The following is a 10,660-nucleotide window of genomic DNA, read 5'->3' on the forward strand; positions in this document are numbered from 1 at the left end:
CCCTATAGATGCTGGTTTAGACAAAGGCATTGTTAGGAATAGCAAAGGGTCAAAACTGGCAACCAAGAAGTAAAAGGGCCAAAGGTAAATTAGGGGTCAAAGTCAAAAAGAAGTCATAAACCAGAGACCAAAGCAACTGCTAGGACCTGTCTGAATAATAAAATAACTCCCACTAATTTGAACTGAAATGTAGATGTCCACCGAGAGATAACACACTATAAACTTGTCACATCTTTATAGGATAATCTCTGTGACATCACTGGCAATGTTACGCAGCCAATCATGTTGCAGAAAAACAGTCAGTCAGTCATTTTCCAACCCGCTATATCCTAACACAGGGTCATGGGGGTCTGCTGGAGCCAATCCCAGCCAGCACAGGGCGCAAGGCAGGAACAAATCCCTGGGCAGGGAGCCAGCCCATCGCAGGGCACACACTAGGGACAATTTCAGATCGCCAATGCACCTAACCTGCATGTCTTTGGACTGTGAGAGGAAACCCACGCAGACACGGGGAGAATATGCAAACTCCACGTAGGGAGGACCCGGGAAGCGAACCCAGGTCTCCTAACTGCGAGGCAGCAGCACTACCACTGTGCCACCCCTGCAGAAAAACAACGCTAATCAAAATAACCCACAAAGACAGAATCCTTGAGTTAAAAAACATGAAGTAGACAAAACATAAATAGTGTTTAATACTACTTTGTCATAGACCATTCCCTTTGCCACCTCTTCCACTGTCAACTTCATTGGTTTTTAATTGGCAACAGCAATCCCAACACCAGAACCACAAGCTGTTTATCCATCCATCCATTTTCCAACTCGCTGAATCCAAACACAGGGTCACGGGGGTCTGCTGGAGCCAATCCCAGCCAACACAGGGCACAAGGCAGGAACCAATCACGGGCAGGGCGCCAACCCACCGCAGGGCACACACTAGGGACAATTTAGAATCTCCAATCCACCTAACCTGCATGTCTTTGGACTGTGGGAGGAAACCAAAGCACCTGGAGGAAACCCACGCAGACACGGGGAGAACATGCAAACTCCACGCAGGGAGGACCTGGGAAGCAAACCCAGGTCTCCCAATTGCAAGGCAGCAGCGCTACCCACTGCGCCACCGTGCACGCCCACAAGCTGTTTATTCAATTCTTTTTCCACTAGTTTCTTTATTTTAAATTCCTAATAGTAAATTTGCACATGTTTTGTCTTTTCATTGATTCTTGCTTTGTTTCTTTCACTTTACCTCATTGTTTGCTCAGTTTTGCTCCTGCTTTACCTTGTAGGGGACTGAACTTTACTTTTTCTAATAGCATTTAGTCTTCAATTGTCTTGCAATATGGATCTACATAAAAATGAGTGATGTTCCCACAAACCCCCCCCCCCCCCAAATAAAGACCCAAAGGTTCTCCTTATCACACCTTCACAAAGCTAATCGCAAAATCATATATATTTAATATTTGAAAAGAAAAATAATGATTTTGTGCAGGAGAAGGGCAAACAAACTATAATTACCTTTACTTCACTGTTAGCACGAAGACTTTTCTTTCTCAACTGGAAGAATCCTAACCCACCTCTTTTAAGTCAGTGGGTAACTGATGTTATATATTATCTAAAATTGGAAAAAATCAAATTGTCACCTAGAGGATCCGTGCAAAACTTTTTAAAAACCTGGCAGGATCTAATCAATAACATTTTAGAATAAGTTTTTAAATTGAAGAAAAGGATTTTCTTCCCCCTTTTTCCCCCCCTGCTCTTAAAGTTTTACTCTGTCTGTTGGCCTAGCTCTGTTTCTCATGGGTGGGGGCTGATTTGATTTGAACTTAGTTTTGTCAAGTTTGACTTGCTTATATGGAATGTTACTTGCTTTTAATAAATTCAATAAAATGTTAAAAAATACAAGGTGAGTCAAAATTATGTTAACATTTGAACAGCAGAAACAATTTATTCACAAAACATACTTCAAATGTGCAAGATGATTTAGAGGAATGTCTCAACCTGTTCGCCATCATGTTCAACACATTTACCATATGTGGCACATAAATTGTCCACAAAAATTGTATATAAATATATACATAGCATTACCATTAGTGTTAACATAATTTTCACTCACCCTGTATATATATATTTTGTGCATTTTGTAGGCTAAACAAAACAGTGAGAAACTGGTCACAGACAACAGACACTTGAAAGTTACTAGTATAGAAAGAAGGATTTCACCATGATCATCATCATCTTCTTCTTTCGGCTGCTCCCGTTAGGGGTTGCCACAGCAGATCATCTTCTTCCATATCTTCCTGCCTTCTGTATCTTATTCTGTTACACCCATCACCTGCATGTCCTCTCTCACCACATCCATAAATCTTCTCTTAGGCCTTCCTCTTTTCCTCTTCCCTGGCAGCTCTATTCTTAACATCCTTTTCCCAATTTACTCAGCATTTCTCCTCTGCACATGTCCAAACCAACGCAATCTCGCCTCTCTGACTTTGTCTCCCAACCGTCCAACTTGAGCTGACCCTCTAATGTCCTCATTTCTAATCCTATCCATCCTCATCACACTCAGTGCAAATCTTAGCATCTTTAACTCTGCCACCTCCAGCTCTGTCTCCTCCTTTCTGGTCAGTGCCACCGTCTCCAACCCATATAACATAGCTGGTCTCACTACCGTCCTGTAGACCTTCCCTTTCACTCTTGCTGATATTCGTCTGTCACAAATCACTCTTGACACTTTTCTCCACCCATTCCACTCTGCCTGCACTCTCTTTTTCACCTCTCTTCCACCCATTACTCTGTACTGTTGATCCCAAGTATTTAAACTCATCTACCTTCGCCAACTCTACTCCCTGCATCCTCACCATTCCACTGACCTCCCTCTCATTCACACACATGTATTCTGTCTTGTTCCTACTGACCTTCATTCCTCTCCTCTCTAGAGCATATCTCCACCTCTCCAGGGCCTTCTCAACCTGCTCCCTACTATCGCTACAGATCACAATGTCATCAGCAAACATCATAGTCCACGGGGACTCTTGTCTAATCTCATCTGTCAACCTGTCCATCACCATTGAAAATAAGAAAGGGCTCAGAGCCGATCCCTGATGTAATCCCACCTCCACGTTGAATGCATCTGTCACTCCCACCGCAGATCTTACCACTGTCTCACTTCCCTCTTACATATCCTGTACAACTCTTATGTACTTCTCTGCCACTCCCGACTGAGAGAAGCAAAATAGCAAGCATTCGGCCCACCAAGCCATTGCTAAACTATACCAAATATAACATTAAGTGTTGTGATGGATGTTTTCCATATTTTATAATTAAAAATAGTTCCCATGAGATATTGAAAGTGTGCGGTTGCTGACATCATCAGTCAACATATGCTTTTCCCAGATCATCTGAGATCTAGATATTGAGAGTATTTTATGTGCAATTATTTTGCTGGTTTTCTGGCATATAAAAGCTTACCCTTGGTTTAACATTCATGATTTTTGGTTTAATGTTTAAGGTTTGTAGAAAAATATCTTTGACTACCCCATTATAAACCTGACTGTTTCATTGTGAGGTAGATCAGTATGTTTAAATCATCAGTCTAAGATAGAGACAGCAAAATATTAGCAGTGCCGTCAATGGAGCATCATGGCAGTCTTGGCAGAAAAGCCTTCAACTACTTGTCCTCCCCACCCTCCTCTTCCCATTGCAGAAAAAAATGAGGCTAAAAGTAAAGATGTTAATAGTGACCTTCCAGCTCCAGACACAGGTAGAAGTAATGATATGCTGTATTTGAAGACAAATAAGTAATCAGAAATAGTCATTTTCTGACCCGTTTAGTCCTGAGTGAGGTCACTGGGTGTACTGGAGATTATCTCAGTATCATAGGGCACAAGGCAGGAACAAACCCTGGACAGGGCACCAGTCAAACACAGAGCAAACATGGGCCAATTTCGGATTGCCAATCCAACTAACCTGCATGTTTTTAGACTGTGTGATGAAACCAAAACACCCAGAAGAAACCCACACAGACACAGGGAGAACATGCATACTCCACACAGGAATGACCCGGGATGCAAGCCCTGCTCTCCTCACTGTAAGGCAGCAGTGCTACCACTGTGCCACCTTGCCACCCAGTAATTACTAATTGTTATTATTATTATTGTAATAAACACAGATAAAAAGGCACATGCAGAACATCAGGTAAGCAAACCCAACAACAGGCACATTTATTTAATAATGACAAACCTTCCTTCTATACCTTATGAAGCTTAACATTCCTTGTTTCACTGTTCTGCTGCTTTGAGCAATGGGAAACACATATTAAATGACAACCATGCACTTGGGAATGGACATTTTCATGCTTACCCCCAAATACCCTGGCCAGAATGTCTGATTACAATTTTCACTGTCATGCTGTTTTCTCTCTGCAATCCACCAAAAACCAAACAGTATTTTTTACATGTGGCCGCCATATATTCTCTCTTCCTTAAGTCTTCACCTGTATTCTTGTAGTGTGTAACTTGTGGATTAGAACAGGGGTCCTCAATCACGGTCCTGGAGGGCCGCGATTGGCTGCAGGTTTTTGTTCCAACCCAGTTGCTTAATAAGAAGCACTTATTGCTCAAGTAACACTTCTGCTTCACTTTAGTTGTCTCACTCGTTAAGATTTTGAACCCTCATTGCTTATTTTAGTCTTAAACAGCTGTAGTCTTGGTTTTTAATTGCTCCTAATTAGCAATAACATGCAAATGACAAAAGAGAGCAGCATTTATCCATTTTGCTTGTTACCATTTACACCTGTGTGTGTTTATCATGCACTATTGGGTTTAATTAAATACTTGGAAGGAAAGTGAAGAGAATAAAGTGAAGGACTGAGAATTACTCATCCATTTTAGGCTTCATATCCTTTGGATGATATCCTTAGAAAAGGGAAGAAAATCTAGGATATGAGAATGACCTGACATAGCAGAGTTAAAGCACTAACAAGCCATTAAATTAAATTATTGGCAAGAATTGCTTTCTAATTAAACAAGCAGGTTAGAACAAAAACCTGCAGCCACTGCGACCCTCCAGGACTGTGATTGAGGACCCCTGGATTAGAGCACTCTACTTACCTGACTTGTGTGACATGTAGCTGTCCATCAGGCATCCAGCCCCACCCATCTCCAGTGGAACCTGTTGGCTGAAACATGTTAACGGCCCTGAATTGCAACAAAATTTTATTTAATTTGGTTTCCGAATAAAAACTTTTAGCTTTTTACTTAATTTACATAAATACGTTTTTTTGGTGGAACTGAATACCTGCTATTGTGAGGGGGGCCATGAATTTTGCACTAATTATTAGTTGGTACCAAGTCTGCCCTCTGTACCCTTCGTGGGCTAAAAACCTCCTTATTTGGCTGACGCCTTTATGCAAGGTGACTTTCAACATCTGAGAGATGTCATTGCTTATATTTCTTTTGTGTTTCCATCTGTAGCACAAGCAGGTGAAGAGACTTGCCTATGGTCACTCAGTATCGGTAGCTGCATTTGAACCTCAGGGATTGAAGTCCAAAGCCTTAATCCCTACACCACACTTCCTAATTAGAAGTGATCCTCAATGAAGTGCACGTAAATATAAGTGTTACATTCATATTAAAAACAGAAACGTAAAAAAACAAGGATACAGACTTGCAGGGCAGACAGTACAGCAAATCAATAGAAATCAATAGTCCCTACGACACTGGATCCAGGGGAGCAGCCATGGGATGCACGCTACGTCCTTCGGAAAACCTGGTGGCAGCCCCCCTGGGTTGCATCGGGGCCACAATGGTGGAACACTAAAGCTCATCCCTGTTGGGCTCCATGGCCACTACCCGGGGGAGCTGCAAGGCTTAACGAGCCCGTTTGTGCGGGAGCGCAGCCACACCCGGAAGTGCAGCTAGAAGTAGGTCAACGAGCACCTGCAGCACTTCTGGGTGGGCTATAAGAGAAGCCTACATGTACTACTCAGGGTGCCAGTGTTGGGAGGAGGAGGAGGAGGAGGAGGATGAGGATGATGATGATGATGATGATGATGATGAGGAGGATGAGGAGGAGGAGGAGGAGGAGGAGGAGGAGGATGATGATGATGATGATGACGAGGAGGATGACGACGACGACGACGCTGCAGCTGCCCTGGAAGGAGTGGAAGAAAGAAGAGTGTGGTTTGGTGTTTTATTTGTGATTTGAAACTGTGTTGTGCCTGTGGGGTTCACAGGGAAGACATGCCCCACAGGTGAAGAAAAATAAATCTTTTATTTATTTTGCCCATGCCTCTGGTGTTAGTCTGTGTCGGGTCAGCGCCAACCAAGTGCCTTTATCACAGTAGGCAGTGGGCAGAAACTACCCCCACTTCTTAGCCCACCGTGGTGGAACGAGCCTGTGGCTAAAAGTACTCCAAGGGGAGGGGATGGAGGGGATTTTTCATAATAACATCCAATTTTGCCATCATCCTCTTTTCCACAAAAGCTTCCCATGTGTATTGAGTTCACTGTGATGGAGCTGGCTTTAGCTTTCCAGATGTTTGCTCAGTCATTGTGCTTTCTTTTCATCTCAAGTTGCTTCCCCAGGACACTGCAGTGTAGAACACCACACTGGCTACTATGGACTGGTAGAACATTTCCAGAAGCTTGCTGCACACATTAAAAGACCTGAGTCTCCTTAACAAGTACAGTCTGCTCTGGCACTTCTTGTACAGCAACACTGTGTTGTCATTGTGTTCTTTATGTGAACCCCAAGGAACTTGTAGCTCCGCATCACTTCCATGTCCACCTTCTGAATGGTGACTAGTCTCAGAGGCTTCTTAGCACATTAGAAATCCACCACCAGTTCTTTTGTCTTGCTGATGTTGAGTTGCAGGTTGTTGTCAGTGCACAACTTTCCTGTACTCTGACTCATCTCAGTTATTAATGCAACCTATTATGGAGGAATCATCTGAAAATTTCTGTAGGTGGCAAGCACTGGCATTGTGCTGGAAGTCTGTTGTGTAGCAGATAAACAGGAAGGGAGACAGGACAGTTCTCTGAGGTGCTCCAGTATTAAATACCATCATTTCTGACACACAGTTCCTTAGTCTCACAAACTGCGATCTGTTGGTCAGGTAGTCCATGGTCCAGGAAATTTTCTAAATTACATGACTCAGAAATAAATAGTGAGTATTCTGAATATATGTGACATTATAGACAGACTGAACATTTTCAGAATTTATTTTAAGACCAGAAGAGTTGCAATCCATCATGGAACAGCTAACGACTTACAAGATTTTTCTTTTTTGAGTAGCCCCACTTAGATAGATAGATAGATAGATAGATACTTTATTAATCCCAATGGGAAATTCACATTCTTCAGCAGCAGCATACTGATACAATAAATAATATTAAATTAAAGAATGATAATAATACAGGTGAAAAAAACAGACAATAACTATGTATAATGTTAAATATTAACGTTTACCCCCCCTGGTGGAATTAAAGAGTCGCATAGTTTGGGGGAGGAACGATCTCCTCAATCTGTCTGTGGAGCAGGACAGTGACAGCAGTCTGTCGCTGAAGCTGCTCTTCTGTCTGGAGATGACATTATTTAATGGATGCAGTGGATTCTCCATAATTGATAGGAGCCTGCTGAGCGCCCTTCGCTCTGCCACAGATGTTAAACTGTCCAGCTCCATGCCAACAATAGAGCCTGCCTTCCTCACCAGTTTGTCCAGGCGTGAGGCGTCTTTCCTCTTTTTTTTTTTTTTTTTCCTCTTGTTGACAGCCTTCTTGAAAGCAAGAAGAAAATGCATGCAAATATAAATAAATATAAAACAAAAAATAAATAATGATGTCTCAAGATTTTGTAAATATGCAGGTTCTAAATGAACTGTTGTGAAGGGTAGATTTTTTTTATTTAAAAATGAAAAAGTGATTTTGGCCCTAAAATGGATTGTTTCCTGCCTTGTGATCAATCCTTAGCCACTTGTGACCCTAAACTTTTATGTTATCTTGTATTAAAAGTTAACTTATATGACCTTTTTATTAAAAGCAAATTGTAACAATGGTGATGGATGGGCTGGCATCCTAGCTGTGATGGTTGGTGCTACTTGTCCTGGTTTGGAGATCAAAAGGATTGAAGAATAGTGGGAGACTGCGTCCCGAGTCTCTCTGTGTTTCCTTAGTACACTGAATGGCAGCATCCCTTGGGCAGGACTGCTCTGTGGACACTTTAGGGCTTGCATGAGAGATAAAGTTTCGATAGTCAACCCTGCAGAGATCCTTCAGAGCCACTGGAGGAAGACACTAGGAGGAGGTTCCCCAGTAAAGTGTGGAGTTCCACCTGACTTGGAAATGTTTTCCAATTTTGATGGTGTGCCAGAAATACTTCCAGGTCTGAGTTGAAAAGGAGCCTCTCACTTTAGGATTTGGGAGCAAGGAGGGTAACGCTGGCCTGGGGAGGATTAAGTGTAGGACGAAGACTATTGTGATTTTCATAATGGTATTATCTTCTGGTGTCATTTGGAGCCTTTTAGGAAGGCATTGCACAAATTTAAATAGTATTATTGAACCTCAGTCTTATTTACTCCAAATGACAAAATGTCATATTGTTTACAAAAGTATTGATTTTTGTATGCTCTCCCTTAGATATCCACTTTTTGCATGCGCAGGTTTTGTTAAGTAGATTAGCATAACCTAATGTCCTGAAACTGAAAAGTTGAAAAAGTCGTGCAAGTTCTGTTAAAAAAAAAAAAAAAAAAAAAAGAAATTAGTTTAAAAATATCTGCTGGTCCCGCTCTGGCACGTGTAAATGCTTATTTCTTAGTTGGAATTTCTACTTCAGCAAAGTGTAGCTACCTTGGCCTTTTTCCACTCTTTTCTGACGATTTTGCTAGAATTGTTTAACAAAACAGAGTTATGTGAACTTTACCCAGGAAGAAGGAAACGCTTAGAACTTGCAGCTAGAAACAGTACATTATGCTGTGCTAAGCATTTTCTTTTTAGGAAATCCGATTTTAGTAAAAATGACTACTCAGTGACAAAATGCCTTTAAATTAAAGAGAACTAATAAGTTTGCTCACAGAATATTATAATAAATAGAATGATGGATACAGATGCATTGTTATGTTTTTAATCAAAATAAAAATAGGAATGTTTGTCTGTCCATTCTCTGATCCATTGCTGCTAGATAATCACTTACATTTACTCACAAAGGGTAACATTAAATGTGGACAATTTACGAGCTTCACATAGTCTGTGTCTGTACTATGAGTGAAGCTGAAATCCTACAGCAGCAATTACCAGACATGCCTAATAATAATTCTTTATTGAATTGATTTTGTCATTCACATACACTAATAATAAAGTGAAGTAATCAGAGTAATCGTCGTCTCATCTTATGTAACTGCTTTTCCTAGTGAGGGCCACAATAACATGCTGCACAGAATAGAATGGGCAATATTTTCCTGCCTAGGTGAGAGATACCTGGGTGGGGACCAAATAATATAACACCACATTAAAAGAGAGTTTAACTTTGATTTAACTGAATCATAATTACAAATGCACCTGCCAAAGTACAATAACTCCTATTAGTATGTTTGCCAATTTGTAATATGGGTCAATTATAGAAAATGGTGTGGCGATTAGCACTTTGATATGCAAGTTTTTAAAGCAAAATAATGCAACTAACTGAGTTACTAAAAAGCTCAATAGTCTAAATTGATCTTGAATACTGCAAAATAAATTAGTTGGCCAACAAGGACTGCCTGAAAAATAACCACCGAATATGCCAAATCTGGCCAAATTGCAGTGGCAAAGAGAAACATGGGTCAGAAGTTCTAGATCACCAACACTGATAGACACAGGAGAGTTGCTCCAAAAGTACAGCTTTAAAAATGACCACAGGATTGAATCAGCATCTCTGTGCCCCCGTGTGTACATAAATGTATGTTTTAAGCTTCACAAAGTTGGAATATATAGCAGGGCTGTCATTCAGAAACCATTTGTACTTAAGGCCAATACACAAAAATACATTGTTAGGGAACGTTGAAGCAGCCCGATGGTTTTTGTAAGAAAACTTAAGTACCTGGGGCCTCAAGTATAAATGGTGCATACAGTACGTCCAAAAATGTTGCATATGCCTGTTTTCATGCTCACATTGCGATGTATAAAAACTAAACTTGGCATAATGCCACGTACATTCTCACGGCAGCTCTCCCCCCTTGCATATGCACGTTTCTGCTCAGTTTTGCAAACTGGGGACACCCAGTGTGCTGTTCCTGGGGGCAACAAGAACAATCCCTAAATGGGGCACCAGCTCATCTCTACCACTGCACCACCATGCCCCCACATGTTTAATACATACTTTAGTGCATTTCATCATGAAAATGATATCAAGTATACAGTATGTCTTACTATTCTAAGGAGTTCAGAAAGCTGTAATATCATAAATGTAATGTGTTCTGTGTGGTGATCAGTGCCTGTGCACTCCTGTCTATAAAAGAGAAAGCCCATTTAAGAAGCACATAGTGATTAATGACTGGGTCAGGGAGCACATGCTACTTTAGTTACAATGGAATTTGAGAAACTCTAGTAAATTAAACATCAATTTTAAGATGAAGTTTATGACATTCTACTTTAATGACAAAATTGGCACAATCAACATGCAAACTTTGTACACG

The sequence above is a fragment of the Erpetoichthys calabaricus genome, chromosome 6, assembly GCF_900747795.2.
Source record: "Erpetoichthys calabaricus chromosome 6, fErpCal1.3, whole genome shotgun sequence".
NCBI lineage: Eukaryota > Metazoa > Chordata > Cladistia > Polypteriformes > Polypteridae > Erpetoichthys > Erpetoichthys calabaricus.